The sequence below is a fragment of the Ceratotherium simum genome, chromosome 23 (assembly GCF_057802395.1).
Source record: "Ceratotherium simum simum isolate JZ-2026a chromosome 23, ASM5780239v1, whole genome shotgun sequence".
Lineage (NCBI taxonomy): Eukaryota > Metazoa > Chordata > Mammalia > Perissodactyla > Rhinocerotidae > Ceratotherium > Ceratotherium simum.
The window spans coordinates 4,312,033-4,327,120 of record NC_141922.1 but is presented as its reverse complement, the minus strand read 5'-3'; the positions used below and the strand labels follow the sequence as shown (position 1 = coordinate 4,327,120).

The 15,088-nt window shown below is 41.8% G+C and overlaps 1 protein-coding gene across 5 annotated transcripts in view; it reads right to left on the bottom strand.

Annotated features, from left to right (window-relative positions):
* TRAPPC9 (trafficking protein particle complex subunit 9) overlaps window positions 1-15,088 on the bottom strand; it is a 645,618-nt gene that overhangs the window by 509,747 nt on the left and 120,783 nt on the right. The window lies entirely within an intron of this gene.

Below are 15,088 nucleotides of genomic sequence, written 5' to 3'. Positions count from 1 at the left end.
AGAGCAACACTTTAATGCGTAGCTCTCAGTAAATGGTGAATGAATGAACTTCCAAAAGTTAAACTGCAAACTCAGCTTCTAAATCTTTCAAAAGTATATACTCAAGGCTAAGCCGTTTATCACTAACAGTTGCAAATCCCAGCCCCTTGTGAACATTCAAAAACCACCTGCTGCACTGCGCTGGGACTGCCAGGAGCAGAGCCTCAAGCCGGCTGAGATGCCACGCCTGACGTGCATCTTACGTCCACACGCGTCCGACCACAAGGCACTCACCTGCAGTTAGTTCTCAGCCTGCTCCCGACAAGCATCCTTCAGTAGTGCGCAGACCCTGGCTGCAGTCTGAAGGACCTACCAGCTGTACAACTTGCACAGATGACTTCGTCTCCCTGGACCTCAACACTTTCACTTATAAAATAGGAAAAATAATAGGCACCTGATAATGTTGTGGGGAAAGGGAACACTGCCTTTCCCTAGTTCCATGTTTCCACGGGGAGTGATGTCCTTAGAGGAACAGTCCTGACCTCACTCTGCCCCTCTCTCATTCCTTCTCAGGGAGGCAGTAAATGTGGAAGGAGAACCAGGGGGTGCACAGCTGAGGCCCCTCTCTTGGGGTCCCCCTGCAGAGAGCACATACTCTGTCCTGCTCTCTGCACGGAGTGAAAGGGGCCTGCCCCTGTGAAAGAGTGTACAGCTGCCCAGCTGTGCCAGAGTCTGGGGTAACACCCTGTGGCCAACCTGAGCCGTGCCGTTCACTGTCTCTTCCATCTTCCTGAGACAGATGTTTCTTTCTATTGATTCCAAACTCAGTGTCTGCAGTAGGTATCTTCAAACCGTAGCAGGTTACTTTGAGGACTGAGTTAATATATGTAAAGTCCTTATAATGGTGCCTGACACACAGCAGGTGTGCAAAAGCCTTTCTCTTTTTCCCCCCTTAAAACAACACTTGTTTATAAACATAGAGAGCCAAGTCCCTGGTGCAAAGATTGCACCACTGGACTGGAGTAAAGAAACTAAGTTTTGGTCCCAATCATGCAGTGGGCCTGCTGCTGAACCTTGGACCAGGGCACAGTTTATTTGAGCCTTAGAGTTTACTCATTTGTAAAATGACTCCATTTTCTTGGAACACAGCTTTCTACTCCATACCATAGTCACCATCTAAAGATAAGATGTCATCTGTGATTCTACAGAAATCATCTACACAAGCACAGAAATTCCGGATCACATAAAAGGTTTTTAAAATATGCAAAGGAGGGCCGGCCCTGTGGCTTGGTGGTTAAGTGCGCGCGCTGCAATGCTGGTGGCCCGGGTTCGGATCCCGGGTGCGCACCGAGGCACCACTTCTCCGTCCATCCTGAGGCCGAGTCCCACATGCAGCAACTAGAAGGATGTGCAGCTACGACATACAACTATCTACTGGGGCTTTGGGGAGAAAAAATAAAATAAATAAAATCTTTAAAATATGCAAAGGAATTCTGAGGGCACGGTCAGCCAGAAAAGTAACCCAACAAGCAGCCATGGCATTCACTCATAACTCAACATCTAGCATTAAATGTCTTTTTATAACATGCACCCTACAGAAAAACAATCGTTCAAGGCTCCTGACCTAAAGGAAACGACGCATTTGGCATGAATCGCTGCAGGACTAATACATTGCACTTAGTCTATGAGTCTATGATGCTGCCAACAGTGAAGCAGAATTCCAGGGATAAAGCATCCAAGACAAGGATTATATTTAGAGATTCCATTTGGAAACTGTTGACATTTCAAAAACCTGACTTTCCTCAGCATACTGTGGCTAATTGGGACTATGCAAAGCAACGGTGGATCACTAATTAGGAAAGTGACATAAAACAAATTGGTTGAGAGGAATGACACAGGAAAAAACAAGGCACCTTTTCTTTCTTGGTTTTTAATCCCTTAACCATATTTACAGTGGAAACTTATCTAAGAACCTACTGGATGTCTCTGAACAGATGGGCAATGACTGAAACTGGCCCCATCTGCCCCATATTTGGAACCATGTGAAGGTCACCCACTCTTCCAAGTCCAGGCATGACTGAGACAGCTGGAAAGGGCACAGCATGCCAGCCAGGTTTGCAGTGCGTGACCACTCCACTCTTATCCCTGAATGCTGCTATACATTTCTTATTATCTTCAAAAAGTTCTAGTTTAAGAAATCCGTAAGGGTGGTTATGGGCTTGGCAATTATACCAAGCGTGACAGAAGATTCTGGACAACTGCATGAACCTGGTGAGATCATGGAAGCCACATCCTGACTGGTCTCTGGGAGGCCAACTTGTCCCTGTATCACAAACCAAGAGAAATTGCCCTGTATATCATGGCCTCTAAGCCCCTTTTTGAATAAATGCCTGTAATCCTTCCTCAAACAGTATAATTAACTTAAAAGTTTAAGTTTTAAAAGCACCAAAGCCGGGGCCGGCCCCGTGGCTTGGTGGTTAAGTGCGCGCGCTGCGATGCTGGTGGCCCGGGTTCGGATCCCGGGTGCGCATCGAGGCACCACTTCTCCGTTCATCCTGAGGCCGAGTCCCGCATACAGCAACTAGAAGGATGTGCAGCTACGACATACAACTATCCACTGGGGCTTTGGGGGGAAAAATAAAATAAATAAAATCTTTAAAAAAAAAAAAAAAAAAGCACCAAAGCAACTCAAAGCTCATTCTGATCCTCATCCATATAACACCCTCGTTAACTCCAGAGCTCCTTGCCAGGCTGAAGGACCCTAATGCCAGCTCATCAGAAAACAGTCAGCTAACACCACCCCCCCAGGCCCAAATTAAAGACCCACTGGTTTGCTGTAAATGGCATCTAAACTCTACTCCAATTTCTTCTTTAATAATTCACTACTTGTAGTGTGTGAATAATCTACATGATTATTATTGGGTTTTCTGCATATTATCATTTTTGTGGGGAATTCTGTAAGGAATAAAATAAGGCTTCTATAGTTTTAATTGAACTTTCCTCTGCTTTAACTCTGGGCAGTAGTAAGTGGATATGGGTTTGGCAGCCTCCTGCATACAGGCTCATGCTTCACCATCACTGAAGCTCTAGCATTTACCATTGGGCCAAGCACATCTCAGGCACTCAATATATTTGATTAACTGAATTTTTGAACAGAATTAAAACAGGGATGTATTTTGCCCCCCCCCTTTTTTAATTAACTTGCATCATGATTACTTGAAACCTTTTTTGGGTAAGCCCAGTTCATGCTCCCATGCTACAGAGAATAGGTAAATATTCTCCTGTAAATTGATAAAATGGTTTCATTGTCAAAAACTAGGAAAGTCCTCAACAGAAAAAAAATTGGGTCCAATCATCTCCTCTAAAACCAAAATCATAATTATGCAGCATCACCAACATTAAATTAGCCATGTCTAACAATTCTATACAGCAGGCCTGAATTCACTCATGGATGTGGACATTTTTCAACCAACTTATTCCGTAACACTTATCAGGAGCTTTAGTCTTCAAATGTACTTATTACTGACCTCTTCCTATGGCTACCGCAGGTGCCTTGCAATGCCTGACTTGAAATTTTTTTAATTAAACTGATAAAGTCCATGTTTCCAGGCATAGGTCCTTGAAACATGTGGTTAATAGATTTGCAGGGGAGGAAGACAATTTCCTCTACCCTCTAGGTCCTTCTGGCTGGTCTAACAATTAAATTGACATAAGACAGAATAACAGGAGAAAATAAAACAAAGTTTAATGACATGTATACATGAGAGAAACCCAGGAAAACAGTAACTCGCCAGAATGGCCAAAGCTGCCACCTTAAATATCATCTTCAGCTAAAGACAAAGGAGGATGTTGGGGGTAGTGGTTTGGGACTTCAAAGTGGGGGAAGGCAATTTACATGGAGATGAAAAGCAAGTGTTTGATAAACAACTTGATAAACTTGATAAACTACGGATTGCTCGGCCATCTGTAGACAGTGTGACCTGAGAGACACATTTTACATTACACTCCAGTTATCTTATGGTATTAGCTCCTCCTGGAACCAGCCTTCTATCTTAAATTCTTTTAGGCAGATAGGGGGAAGGTCAAAGTTTCTTTCAGAGTCTTTTGTTCTTAAAAATAATCAAGGCAAAAAGATACATTCTGGGGTGTCCAATTTTGATCCCCCACACATTAAAATGGTCCCAGACTTGTTTTTCTAAGGAGAAACACTCACCCAGTCCATAGGTACTGCATTGGCCCTCTCCAGAGAGAGATGAGGAACACCGATTTTGTAAGAGGGTGACAATCCTACCTGCAGTGTGAACACAACCATTCCATACAAATTCGCTGAACACCTGCTGTGCTCCAGGTACTGACCGAATACCAGTAATATGGGTCTGCCACCCTCAATAAGCACCATAGGACACTTACCATCTTTTTTTTTTTGCCTGAGAATATAACTTTGAGTTCTCTGCTGCCTAATTCTTGTCAAAAGCTTACTTATGGGAAATCATATGCATGAAGGAATGCTTGATGTATAAGCAGTCCATTCGTTACTCTAGCTATTCTCAACCGCATGGCTGGAACAAGCCAGACTGCTACAGTGCTTGTCTCAGTCAGCTCAGGTTGCTATAACAGAATACCACAGACTGGGCGGCTTACACAACAAACATTTATTTCTCACAGTTCTGGAGGCTGGAAGTCCAAGATCAGGGCACCAGCATGGTTGGGGTCTTGGTAAGGGTCCTCCTCCTGGTTCACAGACAGCTGCCTTCTCACTGTATCCTCACATGGATCCTTTCATCTCCTTAGAAGGGCACTAACCCCATCATGGGGGCCCCACCCTCATGACCTCATCTAAACCAACTTTACCTCCAAAGGCCCTACCTCCAAATACCATCCCACTGGGGAGATTAGAGCTTCAACATATGAATTTGGGGGGGACACAAACATGCAGTCCACAGCAGTGCTGCACACTTGGACCATAATGCTCCATCCTCTTAGAGAGCTGGGTTTACTCAATCCTCTTATGGCATCAAGCCCTCAGTTTACACTGAGGAATGCTAACAGCAAAACCACCATGAGAACCTGCTTTAGAATTCTGTGGGGATGTTGTTGAGGGTGTTACTCAATATGTCACAATGTTCTCTTTAAGAGAATCCACAAGAGGGCTTTCTGTAAGCCTCATTACCATGAAGAGGTGTATTTCTCCAGTGTGACTACTACGTGTCTATTTACAAGACAGAGAATCTTGTAACCATCAGAGTTTCTTCTTTACCTCTTTCTTACTTAGCTAGCTAGTTCTATCAGAATCACACTTTTCCCCATCTCCAGCCATTAGGGAGGACCTCATGATTTCTGTGCACTGACAGAACTGTCACTTCATTTCCCTGTCCCACCCTGACTTTCCTTTCAATTTGGTTACTTTAACTATTTTATAAAGTTTATAAAACATTTATATGAGCTGTCTCAAATGTTTTATAAAATCAGGCAAAATATGTACCTGCATCACAGTTACTTGAAATCATTTTTGGGTGAGCCCAGTTCATGCTAAACTAAGATCCTAAGGGCAAGCTTATTTATTGATCAAAACAGATGAAAAAGCTTCCTTCTCCTTCCCTCCTGCCCCCAGCAATTCAGTTCTGAAGCCATTAGGGAGGGCAGAGCCAGGTAAGCATATGAGCAGGCATTAGGGCAGAGGGAACGCCAGGCATAGGGAGGCAGAGCCTGAGCCGGGCAAGAAGGGTCCGTGGGGGTGGGGCAGCAGCCCAGCATGGGTATGAGAGGTCCTCCTGGGGAGGGAGGTTAACCATGGTAACAACTGGTAACAAACAGGGGAGCTCACCAAATAAGTAACTATATTAAGGATAAGGGGAGACAGGTTTCCCACTGTCTGAGAAGGGAGTTACAGATGTGAGAAAACTAGCACGAACCCTGTGGTGTTGGGTTGGAACTGGAGGTATCAGTAAGAACTTATGGTTTCAATATATAAACAGACACAGAACAAAACACAGGCATAGGGGGACAGCCCAGTGGCGTAGCAGTTAAGTTCACACACTCTGCTTCGGTGGTCTGGGGTTCACAGGTTCAGATGCCGGGCACGGACCGACGCACCACTTGTCAAGCCACGCTGTGGCAGCATCCCATATAAAGTAGAGGAAGATGGGCACGGATGTTAGCCCAGGGCCAATCTTCCTCAGCAAAAAGGAGGATTGGCAACAGATATTAGCTCAGGGCTCATCTTCCTCACCAAAAAAATTAAAAGATGCTGATTTTGATGGTCACGTGTAGACAGGTAGAAGAAGACCCTTTTCAAGGATGATGGGCACCAGGTCAGCACTTTACACTTAGATGGTTCAAGAAAAGGCAAAGCCAGGCCAACCAGAGTCTTTCCCCAACATTTATATACATACGCCAAGAGAAAGAAGCTCTCTTTCTCCTGAGGACACTGATCTGGGAGGCCAACCAGAGTCTTTCCCCAACATTTATATACATACACCAAGAGAGAAAGAAGCTCTCTTTCTCCTGAGCACACTGATCTGAGATGATTTAAACCGAGAGCTGTCTGCAGTCATGAGTGGCCTGCCCCACAGAAGGAAGCCCCCGACACAGAAGGCGGATAGGGTATAACACAGAGAAGTGAGGCAAAAACTCCGTTTTTGCAAGAAGCTTCATTTGAATCTTTGGCTCCCTGAGGTCAGCTCTCCCCTTAGTTCCCGCCTACAAGGGGCAACAAATTTTCTTTTTTGCTTAAACTAGTGTGAGTTGGGTTTTTATGACTTGCAATGGGAAGAGTCCCAACCAATGCATTAGGCAAATAAAAATGGACTTATAGGCCAAAGATCTGAAACTCATCAGCCTCATCTCTCACACCTCTCCCCACCCCCTGTCGCCTTTCCAGCTACAAGGAATTAGGAGGTTCATCAAGCAACAGGGTTCTATATTCCTCAAGTGCAAGTCACCACCTCTTGTTCAAGTTGCTCTCTGTACCTAGAAGACCCTCCCTGACCTATACACCCAGGTAACTCCAGGTGTACATCCTCCAGGAACTACAACTGGACTAGCACCAGCACTGGACCAACGACCCTTCCTCTATGCACCCCACCACCTACACCTGAACTTCTATGCACATAGCACACATAATGTAGTTTTAGGACCATGAGCTCCCTTGCTGTCTCCCCCACCAGGCTAGGAGAAGTCTAAAGATAAGAGATGTATCTACTATCTCCACATCTGGGCAATTAGTACCAGTCCCGGCACTTACATCTTTGTGAAATGAAGAAGAATGACCAATTCTTTCCTTTCCAAATGATAAAATCTTTGGCACAGAGAGACCAAGAAAAATATATATCTTCTGACAGTGATTTGGTATCATCATTTTGGTGAAAAAAAAAGAAAGAAAGAAAGAAAGAAAGAAAAAGAAAAGCACAAGAAGACCCTTGCGTAGACGTAAACTCACAGTGAAAGATACATTCCCACACCAGAGTTCACCAGCCCTGAAACTGGTTCAATTTTCTGAGAAGTGAGACAATGAGCTGCTAATATGGGGAGCAAACAAGATGTTTGGGTCGACATAACTACCAACTACCACCTTTAATTTTCCAGCTCTGAGACTGTCTGGCTGTGGATAACATCAATTTAAAAAATAAAGTTACATTTCATTCAGCCTTTCTTGAGAAAGTGATGGAACTTAGTTCAACTGATTCAATTTAACACATATGAACAAGTCACACCGAACAGGGAATAGCCAAGTGACTTCTAATGAGAGGAAAAGCCTTTAAACTTCTGTAAGAACTCGTGTCTGCAGACAGCTTTCCTGCTCACAAAGCACATTCCCACACTTTCCATTTGATCCGTATATAGGAAGATTATATCACCAACCCCAGTTCAAGAAGAGGAAACTAAGGCTTGATCAAAGTCACTCAACTGCAAAATACAGGACTTGAATATAAAACTATTGAACAAAATCTTATGGTTTTTCCAATTTTACATGAAGGGAGTTCATTAATGCTTGGCATAAATAAGACACAGTAAATAAATTTTAGCTACTATCCTTCCTTTCTGAAACCTAAAGAAATGCTTACGCATCAGTATCCTTCACACATAATTGTGACAGAGAGAAGTTTAGAGAAGGAAATAGCGTATGGTATGTCCTAGAAGTATGATCCATGGTGTATCTTTGGAGAAAAAAGACCTTGCTTTGACGAGGAAAAAGAAAAGTGATAGAGGCTGAAGAGTTGTGGAGCAAGGACATCACATTTATCCTCATTCTTCATATTTTCAAAAGGCAAAAATTTGGGGAAACAGCACAAAAATCACACCTGACCAACACATTAAAGTAAGCAGACACAGCTGAAATAACTCTTAATTTATACAGAAGGTGTAACTATTTCTACCTGGGTGGCTTTAGGAAAAGGCTTTATGGAGGAGATAACCCTTGAACTAAATCTTGAAAGATGACTGAGTACCATCAGGCAGAGGAAGGGAGGCCAAGGCACTGCAAGTGGAAGACGAGGCCTGAACAAAGGAATAAACCCCGTGGCACGTATTGCCTGCTCTGAGTGTTTCTACAAGGGCGGGGGGGCGGCTGGCAGGATCAGAGGAACAGGAGCTCACAGTCAAAGTCTGGAGACAGAGCAGGCCACAGAGGGCCTTGGGAGCCACACGAAGCAGCAAACTGGATCTTGTTCTATAAGCAATGGAGAGCAAAGCAGGCTGTGAGACACTCTGACTTTCTAAATCTTCCAAAGAAATTTCCTTCCATTTTGCTAAAGAACCACAACCACTGGGTTTCCTGTACCTAATCTTGTGCAGTATTTCTTTTTAGTTTTCAATGAGATCAGGGATGAATGACACAATGAATGAGTCACCAGGACAAATAGGGCTTATTTCTTTATCGAAAAGTCTCCAAAAACTATTAAAAACATATTTACACAGATGGTGGGTAGTACCCAAAATCAGATTTTTGAAAAGAGTCTATCACCACCCCAGGCAAGAGAAAAGGCACCGGGTCCCCAGACAAGACTCTTCCAGCTGTTCAGAGAGGAGTTCTCCAACATGGATCACCAAGACCCTGAGGGGTAAGAGGTACACTGCCGACAAACCATGTTCAGAGGAGGCTTCACAGTACTTGCCCAAATGCTAGACTATTGTGCTTTTACCCAATCTGTTCTCTCTAAGGTTTTTAAACAGCTAAGGGATTAAAATGTTAATTTATTGCATTTTTTTCCGTTTTCACTGTTTGAAAATGTAGGTGTAAAAATGTCTCCAAACACAAAGCTTGGAGTAAGGAGAAAAGTAGGTAGACAAAATCAGAGAAATAGTAGATCTTTACCGGAATAGGTTAGCAACCACTTAAATACTAAACTCAAAGATCAAAGGAAGAAATTCACCAAAAATAAATTTAACCTCATCACTGTAAACACACAGCCACAACACAAGATAGAATAAGGTATAACAAGAGCAACTTAGAAGGGGAAGAGGAAAGTGACTGAATTGACTTAGTATAAGGAAATAGGAGGCCATCAGATAATGGACTATCTCATACACAAGATTTTTTGCCCAAACCTCAAGGTAACCACTAAACAAATAATCAAAGCAAAACCACATATGATAAACAAAGAGAAAACTAGAAGAATCATAAGACAGAACAACCAAACTGAATTGGCAGTCCAAAACAAATGGGACAAGAAACAAAGGAAATGCAAAAGAACCAGAAAATAAGTGACAAAACAGCAACATTCAGCCCTCATATTTCAATAATTACCCTAAATGCAAATGGATTGAACTCTCCAATCAAAAGATACAGAGTGGCAGGATGGATTAAAAAGCAAGACCCAACAATATGCTGCCTTCAGGAAACACATCTTAGCACTAAAGACAAGCACAGGCTCAGAGTGAAAGGATGGAAGACAATACTCCAAGCTAATGGCAAACAAAAGAAAGCAGGTGTTGCCATACTCATATCAGACAAAGTAGACTTCAAGATAAAACAGGTTAAGAAAGACAAAGAAGGGAAATATATAATGATAAAAGGGACACTCCATCAAGAAGACATAGCACTTATAAATATATATGCACCCAACATAGGAGCACCAATGTACATAAAGCAACTATTAACAAACCTAAAAGGAGAAATCAACAACAACACAATAATAGTAGGGGATCTTAACACCCCACTTACAGCAATGGATAGATCATCCAGACAAAAAGTTAATAAAGAAATATTAGAATTAAATGAAAAACTGGACGAGATGGACCTAGTAGACATATACAGAGCACTCCACCCAAAAACAGCTGACTACACATTCTTCCCAAGCGCGCATGGAACATTCTCTAGGATAGACCATATGTTGGGAAACAAAGCAAGCCTCAATAAATTTAAGAAGATTGAAATCATAACAAGCATCTTTTCAGACCATAAGGCTATGAAACTGGAAATGAACCAGGAAAAAAAAACTGGGAAAGTGACAAAAATGTGGAGATTAAACAACATGCTACTGAACAACCAATGGATCATTGATGAAATTAAAGGAGAAATCAAAAACTATCTGGAAACAAATGAAAATGATAACATGCCATATCAAACCATATGGGATGCAGCAAAAGCGGTCCTGAGAGGGAAACTCATAGCGATACAAGCCCACCTTAACAAACAAGAAAAAGCCCTAATAGGCAACCTTAAATTACACCTAACAGAACTAGAAAAAGAAGAACAAACGAAGCCCAAAGCCAGCAGAAGGAGAGAAATAATAAAAACCAGAGCAGAAATAAATGAAATTGAGACCAAAAAAACAGTAGAAAGGATTAATGAAACAAAGAGTTGGTTCTTCGAGAAGATAAACAAAATCGACAAACCCTTAGCCAGGCTTACTAAGAAAAAAAGAGAAAAGGTTCAAGTAAATAAAATCAGAAATGAAAGAGGAGAAATTACAACGGATACCATGGAAATACAGAGGATTATAAGAGAATACTATGAGAAATTATATGCCAACAAATTGGACAATCTAGAAGAAATGCGTAAATTCTTAGACTTATACAACCTCCCAAAATTGAGCCAAGAAGAAATGGAGAATCTGAATAGACCAATAACAAGTAAAGAGATTGAAATAGTAATCAAAAACCTCCCAAAAAATAAAAGTCCAGGACCAGATGGCTTCTCCAGTGAATTTTACCAAACATTCAAAGAAGATTTAATACCCATCCTCCTCAAACTATTCCAAAAAATAGAGGAAGATGGAACACTTCCTGAATCATTCTATGAGGCCAACATCACCCTGATACCAAAACCAGACAAAGACAATACAAAGAAAGAAAATTACAGGCCAATATCGCTGATGAACATTGATGCAAAAATCCTCAACAAAATATTGGCAAACCGAATACAACAATATATTAAAAAGATCATACACCATGATCAAGTGGGATTTATACCAGAGACGAGGGATGGTTCAACATCCGCAAATCAATCAACGTGATACATCACATCAACAAAACAAAGAATAAAAACCACATGATCGTCTCAATAGATGCAGAGAAGGCATTTGACAAGATACAACATCCATTTATGATAAAAACTCTCAATAAAATGGGAATAGAAGGAAAGTACCTCAACATAATAAAGGCCATATATGACAAACCCACAGCTAACATCATACTCAACGGGGAAAGACTGAAAGCCATCCCTCTGAGAACAGGAACGAGGCAGGGCTGCCCACTCTCACCACTCCTGTTCAACATAGTACTGGAGGTTCTGGCCAGAGCAATTAGGCAAGAAAAAGGAATAAAAGGAATCCAATAGGTAACGAAGAAGTGAAACTCTCACTATTTGCAGATGACATGACTGTATATATAGAAATCCCTAAAGAATCTGTTGGAAAACTGTTAGAAACAATCAACAACTACAGCAAAGTTGCAGGGTACAAAATCAATCTACAAAAATCAGTTGCATTTCTATATGCTAATAATGAACTAACAGAAAGAGAGCTCAAAAAGATAATACCATTTACAATTGCATCAAAAGAATAAAATACCTAGGAATAAATCTTACCAAGGAGGTGAAGGACCTATACAATGAGAACTACAAGACATTATTGAGGGAAATCCATGATGACATAAAGAAATGGAAAGATATCCCATGCACGTGGATTGGAAGAATAAACATAGTTAAAATGTCTATATTACCTAAAGCAATCTACAGATTCAATGCAATCCCAATCAGAATCCCAATGACATTCTTCACAGAAATAGAAAAAGAAAACTAAAATTTATATAGGGCAACAAAAGACCCGAATAGCTAAAGAAATCCTAAAGAAAAAGAACAAAGCAGGAGGCATCACAATTCCTGACTTCAAAACATACTGCAAAGCAATAGTAATCAAAACAGCATGGTACTGGTACAAAAACAGACACACAGATCAATGGAACAGAATTGAAAGCCCAGAAATAAAACCACACATATACGGACAGCTAATTTTCGACAAAGGTGCTAAGAACATGCAATGGAGAAAGGAAAGTCTCTTCAATAAATGGTGTTGGGAAAACTGGACAGCCACATGCAAAAGAATGAAAGTGGACCATGTGCTATCGCCATTCACAAAAATTAACTCAAAATGGATCAAAGACCTGAAGGTGAGACCTGAAACTATAAAACTCATAGAAGAAAATATAGGCAACACACTATTTGACATTGGTTTTAAAGGAATCTTTTCGGATGACATGCCTACCCAGACTAGGGAAACTAAAGAAAAAATAAACAAGTGGGACTTTATCAGATTAAAGAGCTTTTATAAGACAAATGAAACCAGAATCAAGATGAACAAACAACCAACCAGCTGGGAGAGAATATTTGCAAAACATACATCTGACAAGGGGTTGATCTCCATAATATATAAAGAACTCACACAATTGAACAACAAAAACAAACAACCCGATCAAAAATGGGCAGAGGAAATGAACAGACACTTCTCCAAGGAAGATATACAGATGGCCAATAGGCACATGAAAAGATGCTCAACATCACTAATCATCAGGGAAATGCAAATCAAAACAACACTAAGATACCACCTCACGCCCGTTAGAATGGCTATAATCACCAAGACAAAAAACAACAAATGTTGGAGAGGATGTGGAGAAACAGGAACCCTCATACACAGCTGGTGGGAATGCAAATTGGTGCAGCCTCTATGGAAAACGGTATGGAGATTCCTCAAAGAATTAAAAATAGAGATGCCCTATGATCCAGCCATCCCACTACTGGGAATCTATCCAACGCACCTGAAATCAACAATCCAAAGAGGCTTATGCACCCCTATGTTCATTGCAGCATTATTCACCATAGCCAAGAAGTGGAAGCAACCTAAGTGTCCTCGACTGACGATTGGATTAAGAAAATGTGGTATATATATACAATGGAATACTACTCAGCCATAAAAAGACAGACTCGTCCCATCTGCAACAACATGGAGGGGCCTGGAGCGTATTATGTTAAGTGAAATAAGCCAGAAAGAGAAAGACAAACACTGTATGATCTCACTCATATGTGGAATATAAACCAACACATGGACAGAGAAAACTGGACTGTGGTTACCCGGGCAGTGGGGGTGGGGGGTGGGCACAAGGGGTGAAGGGAGTCATATATGGGGTGATGGACAAACAAAAATGTACAACCCAAAATTTCACAATGTTAGAAACCATTAAAACATCAATAAAAAAAAAAAAAAAAAAAGTCTCCAAGAACAAAACTAAGATTTACTGAGTGCTCACTACGCACCAGGCAGCTCTGTGCCTTTGTATGCATCAGCTCAGCTAAAACAAAACCAACAACCCTGTGAGGGGCAATTTTTAAGCCCATTTTAAAGATGAGGAAACTGAGTCTCACAGAGGCCAAGGCCCAAGGTCACACACCAGTGAAGAATAAACCCAAGGGATCTAACTTCAACCTCGGGCTGCCTCTGTGACTCAGCCTGTTTCTCTTCCAGTGTTTCTGTGAGAAGAATAAGCACTGTCTTCCTCAGTCCCAATAAACTGCCAGGACCAACTCTTCCCAGCTCCACTGACAAAAGGCCTGAGAGCGTGGAGATCTAGATGCAGCATCAAAAGCCCAGAACATTCTATTAGGTTCAGGATGTTCTGTTATACAAGGCTGTCTAAATTTAAGAACTATCCAGGTCATGATGATGTAAAATTATTAAGAAAGGCTTTTCTAGTCTTTAATTTTTTTAAAAAAATGAATCATGCCCTTAATCTCAAATCAAACACATTCCACTTTAAGTCTTACTCACAGAAAGGCCCAGCAAGGACCCTGACCTCCCCAGTTTGTGTCATCGATGAGCAAGCAGCATGCACAACAGAACCACTGCACCCTTCCTTGGGGGCCCTCCACGCTGAGGGGCTGCAGGTCTGCTCCGGGAAATTCCAAGTAGCAGCAAGAGCAGCCTTTCACGCCACATCCTAGCCTCTTGGACGGGGTAGCCTGCCAACTCTGCCCAATGAACTACTCCAGGAGTGCCCATTGGGACATCTTAAAATTGAAGGTAGCCTGCCAGGGACTTCCGTGCACAGCGACCCTTTCAGCCCCCACTTCTCAAGAGCATACAGTTCTCACTTTGGCAACAAAACCATTTCATTTGGCAGTATTACACTTGCCTCCAGGGAAATGCATGGAGAGAGAACATGCGTATTTATTAAGCACCATACCACACGCTTTTACATGTTATTTTATTGAACTCTCCTAATAACCTAATGCCATTGGTTTTCTTTCTTAATTTTTTTCTAATAAGCAAACTGATGCCCAGGAAGGTTAAGGGACTTGCTCATGTAATGCCGTAGGCCTGGGAGGCACATCCAAGCCCCTTCCACGGTATCGACATGCCGAGTGGAACTTGGGAAACAACAGCCAAGCCAAGAGTGTTTCAAAGACGCTTAGCTTCTTCATCATGTGGTATCCTAAGGGTACAGCACTTCTATGAACAGGAAAATGTCAAATTTCAACTGTTTCTTTTCAGTCTTCAAATAAATCTTTCAGAAATTCAGAAATCATTTGACAAGAGTAGTTCAGAAACCTTTCTTAGTACCTACTTTGCATGCATCAAAGGGCCTCCACTCCCTAAAATCTCACAATCTGTGAAGA